This window comes from Salvelinus alpinus, chromosome 11 (genome assembly GCF_045679555.1).
Source record: "Salvelinus alpinus chromosome 11, SLU_Salpinus.1, whole genome shotgun sequence".
NCBI classification, from domain to species: Eukaryota; Metazoa; Chordata; class Actinopteri; order Salmoniformes; family Salmonidae; genus Salvelinus; species Salvelinus alpinus.
In genome coordinates this window covers 38,805,451-38,813,212 of record NC_092096.1, presented here as the reverse complement: position 1 = coordinate 38,813,212, position 7,762 = coordinate 38,805,451, and positions in this window count along the sequence as shown.

Genomic DNA, 7,762 nt, shown 5'->3' with positions numbered 1-7,762 from the left:
TGACTATGACATTACTTTAGCTAATATGGTGATGACGATGTAGGCTGTGTGTAGAGGTTATGATATGATTTGGCTTGGAAAGTTTTTTTCGACTGGTTACATAACGCTGATGTGTTGTGCATTGAAGTCCACAAACGAAGGGAAAAAGTGAGAGGAGGAGAGCGCATAGATGCGAGAAGGAATACAGGGGTGGCTAAAAAAAGTGAACTGTGTTTACGAGTGATCAGGGGTGTATTCATTCTGCCAATCCTGATGAAAAACTTTTCTTAAATGGAAGCAAATGGAATGAAACAGAAAAACTCTTGTTTGCTACTTTTGGACTAATGATTACACTCTAGATCAGCTAGATGCAGGAAAGAGTGTGCAAGGTGGTTTTGAATGTGTCACTCTCTGTCCATGTGTCACTGTCTGTCACCTACATTTTTTATCTCGACCAGTGTGCACTTACTTTGTAAACTTTCATTCATAGGCTAGATTGTGGCAACCTCATGATGGGTGTAGGTAAAATGTGATTATCATGTAGTACTCTAAACCTATCGATGTTACGTTGAACTGGGTGAATGGAATATGAACAGCAGTCATCCAATACGCTTTAATAGAAATAAGGCCATGCTCATCAAAAAAATAAAAAATAACTTAAACGGCACCGACCGCCACTGCAGCTACTAGCCAGCTGTTAGCTAGCTGATGCTGTTGCGCGGCAACCAAGTGGCTTGTACCTGGTTTAGAACTCTGAGATACAGCTGAGATGTTAGCATTATCAGAAATGAGAAATGCTACAAAAAGGTAGCACATCATTGGTTCTTAATGGACAGAAATTAACATGTTGAGAGCGATACATTTAATATAAACGTTTGCACCTACCAGATGTGTAAAAAGTACCCAATTGTCATACTTGAGTTAAAGTAAGGATAGCTAAATAGAAAATTACTCAAGTAAAAGTGAGCCACCCAGTAAAATACTACTTGAGTTAAAATCTAAAAGTATTTGGTTTTAAATATATAGTAAGTGTCAAAAGTAACTCTAATTGCTAAAATATACTTAAGTATTAAAAGTGAAAGTATTAATAATATTAAGCTAACCAGAAGGCACCATTTTTTAAAATGTAAATGTACGGATAGCCAGGGGCTATCTCCAACACTCGGACATCATTTACAAATGAAGATATGTGTTTAGTGAGTCTGCCAGATCAGAGGCAGTAGGGATGACCAGGAATGTTATCTTGATAAGTGTGTGAATTGGACCATTGTCCTCTACTGCTAAGCATTCAAAAAGTACTTTTGGGTTTCAGGGATGTATGGAGTAAAAATTGCATTATTTTCATTAGGAATGTAGTGGAGTAAAAGTTGACAAATATAAATAGTGAAGTAAAGTACAGATACCCCCCAAAACTACTTAAGTAGTACTTTAAAGTAGTTTTACTTTACTTTACTTTACAAACTTACAAACTTTGTCAGACATTTTTTTTAAAGTTCAATGGTCTAGGTAGGCGCAGAAAATACTCTAAAAACTAGATTGCTAATGACCCTGTTAAAAAATCTGGTATGTGGTTCTCAGTAACTGCCGGACGGCTGATGAGGAGAGGCAGGGAGTGTGTTGTGTACCTCCAAATTGATTTGTGAATTTTCTTTGAGATTGGTGTCATATTGGCTTAGAGATGATGGTAGGGAGATTTGAAATTTACATTGAGCTTCAACCAATGCCATAATATTGGGGGCTACCACAATAATAGATGGAGATAATATTTGGCTTGAGGGAGAAGAAAAAAAATCACTGGGGGAAAAAGTCTTTAGACAATTGAAATATGAAAGTACGTCATATGGTACAAATGGAAAGGATAATTGACTGTGAAAAAGCAAACAAATCTACAAATGGAAAGGATAATTGACTGTGAAAAAGCAAACACATCTACGTGTACTCATTCATATGAAGAGCTCTCAAACCATTAAGTGCCATTCACCGTGTCTACACCACAGCCTGCTACCTAACCAACACAAGAGCGCAACAGGCTAGGGCCACTCAACTAACACAACCTGATTGAGAGCACTGCATGCAAATGGGTCTGCGAAAGATAATTTCCTCTCCAAAATGCCAAGAGCACACAATAACAAACAAGATTGGGAAAAAAATTGAAGTTATCCCAACGTGCTCCTAGGCTTTTGAGGGCGTTCAGGCTGAAAAGGATGTGTCCTATTTGCGAGGTACCCCACTGACCCAATGTCTCCATGAACTTGAATAATAACAAAGGGCCTGCAGACACAGGGAGCGAAAATTAGATTGTTATGACAGCACATTGAGGGTAACCTGGACCTTTTGATGTAGTTTTATAATGGAGTAGAATAAATAGAGCTGCTGTGTGAATAAGCTCCATCCCCCTGCAGCGTGGAAGGGAGAAGGGAGAGGAGAAAGAGAGCTGGTAGAGAGGGAAGAGCAGTAATGTGTTTTAGATGGGACTGCGTTATTTGTTTGACCAATGTCATGTGACATCACACCACCTATTGTTGGAGTTGAGTAGAAATTTCTCTGCACACCGCCTAGTAAATTATAACTTTTCCATTTTATAGCCCTATATCGAAACTAAACTATGCATTTGAGGAATATTCTATGTATGTGACATTGGCAAGCCTGCACAGATTCGAAACAAACACCTAGTCATTTAATACAATATTCAACATAGAACTTTGTTATTATCTGGAGGATAATGAGTAGCATTATAATACGAGGGGAAAGTTCCCCCATTAGACAGAACAGTCAGATCAAATTTCCCCTTCATGTAATCCTTAAACACGTCAGACACACTAAAAGTATAGCTGCAGGCTGTTTGAGTTGGAACGCAATGACTTGTGCACACAGGGAACAAATGTGCTTCTGTGTTGTGTTGTTCTTTACAGAGGTCAATAGAAGTCTGCATCCCAAATGGCACCCTATACAATACATAGTACACTGGGCCCTGGTCAAAAGTAGTGCACTATGTATGGAATTCGGTGCCGTTTCAAGAGGCAGCCCGACTTTAGAGACAGCTTGACACATTGTGCGTAAGGATAGCTCGGATAGCTCCATAGTGGCTTGGGATTATGCCTATACATTATACTATAGATAAATACTGCTGGCAGTGGGAACATCGTTTTTCCTGGTTGCATTATATTCTACATAAAGGAGGAAAGTGCCTGCCATCATAATGCAATTATTTGCCTTTCCATTGACAGAAACAGAATGCGAGGGAATCAAGTATGGCAGAGAGACAGAGTAAGAAACGGAGAGAAGAGAGATATAGAAAAAAGAGAGCTAGAGGGAGAGACAAATAGAACAGAGAGATAGAGAAGAGAGAGAAAGCAGATTTGTCAAGTCAGAATTTTCAGATGACTTACAGAGGTTATCAGGCTACTGATTCAGTATGCCTCATATACAGTGTGTATATACAGTATGCACTTTTAAGTTTGCCAGAGACAATAGTTATGGATGAACAAAAGCTTTCGGATTAATATAAAATGCACAGAAGAAAGAAAGTGAAGGAGAAAGAGACAGTATCACATCAGTCTCTTGTCAAGGAGCATCAGAGAAATGTTCTGTCGTTGATCTGAATCTCTGAATGGTGGTTTCGGTATCTTGTTCTCTGAATGTCATCCCATTACATTACTGTCAATGCGGTCTCCAACATGTGCACAGACATGATAGTGTCTAGTGTTAGTAGGTGGAATGGAGAGTGACGGAGTATAGGATCACTAGCTTGACATATCCTCATCTGTCAGCCCTCTCAGATCCCTGCTCTGTGGATGGGTGGAGAGTGAACAATAGCACTGCAGCAGGCAATGGCATCACAAACAGCAGTATGCCTCAGGCCTAGACACTGATCTCAGGTCAGTTTGCATTCCCCCCCTCTAATGCTTAAGGTTGGGATCTGTGTGTATCCCAGCTGATCCTAGATCTGTGCCTAAGGGCATCTTCAACAATGAGTAACACCTGTAACATCTGCCCCTGCAGGATGCCACTGCAACCACAAGGGGGACTTTTCACCATTATGATTGATAGGGGGCTTCAAAGGGCAAGAGTAAGCTAGTGCTTACTGATTTCTGCTTTGATCCTTCCCCTATTGTCTGGCCTCTGCCCAACCATCCCTGTTTCTCCTGGATCTTTGGCTCTGGGTCAGAATAGAACAGACTTCACATTAATCATTTACAGACAGAAGTTTCTGAATGACTAGATGAGCCAGAATACCAGCAGTAGGGAGTAACAATACAGAATACAGTAAAGCAGTTTGGGATCGGTTGGGATTGAATAGATGGAGATGTTCACTAAGGATGATGAGTTATTCCAGGCATTTTTGGGGTGTGTAAAAATGTGTCTTAATACAGTATCTTTGGAAAGTATTCAGACCCCTTGACATTTCCCAAATTTTTTTACGTTACAGCCTTGTCCTAAGATGTATTAAATTGTTTTTCCACCTCTTCAATCTACACACAATATCCCATAATGACAAAGCAAAAACAGATTTTTAGAATTTTTAGCAAATTTATTAAAAACAAAAAACGGAAATAACACATTTACATAAATATTCAGTACCTTTACTCAGTACTTTGTTGAAGCACCTTTGGCAGCGATTACAGCATAGAGCCTTTTTGGGTATGTCGCTACATGCTTGGCACACGTGTATTTGGGAAGTTTCTCCCATTCCTCTCTGCAGATCCTCTCAAGCTTTGTCAGGGGGAGCGTTGCTGCACAGCTATTTTCAGGTCTCTCCAGAGATGCATGATCGGGTTCAAGTCCGGGCTCTGGCTAGACCACTCAAGGACATTCAGAAACTTGTCCCGAAGAACCTTCTGCGTTGTCTTGGCTGTGTGCTTAGAGTTGTTGTCCTGTTGGAAGGTGAACCTTCACCCCAGTCTGAGGTCCTGAGCGCTCTGGAGCATGTTTTCATCAAGGATCTCTCTGTACTTTGCTCACTTAATCGTTGCCTCAATCCTGACTAGTCTCCCAGTCCCTGCCGCTGAAAAACATGCCCACAGCATGGTGCTGCCACCACCATGCTTCACTATAGCAATGGTGCCAGGTTTCCTCCAGACGTGACGCTTGGCATTAAGGCCAAGCGAATCTTGGTTCTTATGGTCTGAGAGTCTTTAGGTGCCTTTTGGCAAACTCCCAGCAGGCTGTCATGTGCCTTTTACTGAGGAATTGCTTCCGTCTGGCCACTTTACCATAAAGGCCTGATTGGTGGAGTGCGGCAGAGATGGTTGTCCTTCTGGAAGGTTCTCCTGTCTCCACAGAGGAACTATAGAGCCCTGTCAGAGTGACCATTGGGTCACCTCCCTGACCAAGGCCATTCTCCCCAGATTGCTCAGTTTCAAACTTCTTCCATTTAAGAATGATGGAGGCCACTATGTTCTTGGGAACCTTCAATGCTGTAGAATTTTTTGGTACCCTTCCCCAGATCTGTGTCTTGACACAATCCTGTCTTGGAGCTCTACGGACAATTCCTTTGACCTCATGGCTTGGATTTTGCTCTGACATGCAATGTCAACTGTGTGACTTTATGTAGACAGGTTTGTGCCTTTCTAAATGTGCCTTTCTAAATCAATCAGAATTTAGCACAGGTGGACTCCAATCAAGTTGTAGAAACTTCTCAAGAATGATCAATGGAAACAAGATGCACCTGAGTTCAATTTCGAGTCCCATAGCAAAGGGTCTGACTACTTATGTAAATAAGGTATTTCAGATTTTTTAAATACATTTTCAAACATTTCAAACTTGTTTTCGCTTTGTCATTATGGGGTATTGTGTGTAAATCGATGAGGATTTTTATTTATTTAATCCATTTTAGAATAAGACAGTAACCTAACAAAATGTGGAAAAAGTCAAAGGGTCTGAATACTTTCCAAAGGCACCGTATACGGTTGAAGTCGGAGGTTTACATACACTTAGGTTGGAGTCATTGAAACTCGGTTTTCAACCACTCCACAAATCTCTTGTTAACAAACTATAGTTTTGTCAAGTCGGTTAGGACATCTACTTTGTGCAAGTCACAAGAAATTATTCCAACAATTGTTTACAGACAGATTATTTCACTTATAATTCACTGTATCACAATTGCAGTTGGTCAGAAGTTTACATACACTAAGTTGACTGTGCCTTTAAACAGCTTGGAAAATTCCAGAAAATGATGTCATGGCTTTAGAAGCTTCTGATGGGCTAATTGACATCATTTGAGTCGATTGGAGGTGTACCTGTGGATGTATTTCAAGGCCTACCTTCAAACTCAGTGCCTCTTTGCTTGACATCATGGAAAATCTAAAGAAATCAGCTAAGACCTCAGAAAAAAAATGTAGACCTCCACAAGTCTGGTTCATCCTTGGGAGCAATTTCCAAATGCCTGAAGGTACCACGTTCATCTGTACAAACAATAGTATGCAAGTATAAACACCATGGGACCACACAGTCATCATATCGCTCAGGAAGGAGACTCGTTCTGTCTCCTAGAGATGAACGTACTTTGGTGCAAAAAGTGCAAATCAATCCCAGAACAACAGCATAGGACCCTGTGAAGATCCTGGAGGAAACAGGTACAAAAGTATCTATATTCACAGTAAAACGAGTCCTATATCGACATAACCTGAAAGACCGCTCAGCAAGGAAGAGGCCACTGCTCCAAAACTGCCATAAAATTGCCAGACTACAATTTGCAATTGCACATGGGGACAAAGATCGTACTTTTTGGAGAAACGTCCTCTGGTCTAATGAAACAAAAATAGAACTGTTTGTCCATAATGACCATCGTTATGTTTGGAGGAAAAAGGGGGAGGCTTGCAAGCCGAAGAACACCATCCCAACCGTGAAGCACGGAGGTGGCAGCATCATGTTGTGGGGGTGCTTTGCTGCAGGAGGGACTGGTGCACTTCACAAAATAGATGGCATCATGAGGCAGGAAAATTATGTGGATATATTGAAGCAACATCTCAAGACATCAGTCAGGAAGTTAAAGCTTGGTCGCAAATGGGTCTTCCAAATGGACAGTGACCCCAAGCATGCTTCCAAAGTTGTGGGAAAATGGCTTAAGGACAACAAAGTCAATGTATTGGAGTGGCCATCACAAAGCCCTGACCTCAATCCCATATAAAATATGTGGGTAGAACTGATAAAGCGTGTGCAAGCAAGGAGGCCTACAAAGCTGACTCAGTTACACCAGCTCTGTCAGGAGGAATGGGCCAAAATTCACCCAACTTATTGTGGGAAGCTTGTGGAAGGCAACCTGAAACTTTTGACCCAAGTTAAACAATTTAAAGGCAATGCTACCAAATACTAATTGAGTGTATGTAAACTTCTGACCCACTGGGAATGTGATGAAAGAAATACAAGCTGAAATAAATAATTCTCTCTGCTATTATTCTGACATTTCACATTCTTAAAATAAAGTGGTGATCCTAACTGACCTAAAACAGGGAATTTGTACTAGGATTAAATGTCAGGAATTGTGAAAAACTGAGTTTAAATGTATTTGGCTAAGGTGTATGTAAACTTCCGACTTCAATTGTATTCTGATACCATCTGCGGTTGAAGATGCGTACATAGTATGAGACTGAGATTCTACGATGACAGCCAGTTAGTAAATGTATTCTGTAATCATATCACTGGCATTTTCTCTCTTTGGTGCAGCTGAGAGTGGAGTTTTTACTCAGTGCATTAGAGAGTGAACTCTCTCTCTCATAGCCATTACCTCCAAGTGTGTCATGCCCTTCTAGAGAATTATCTATATTCCAGCTCTCTAATTCCT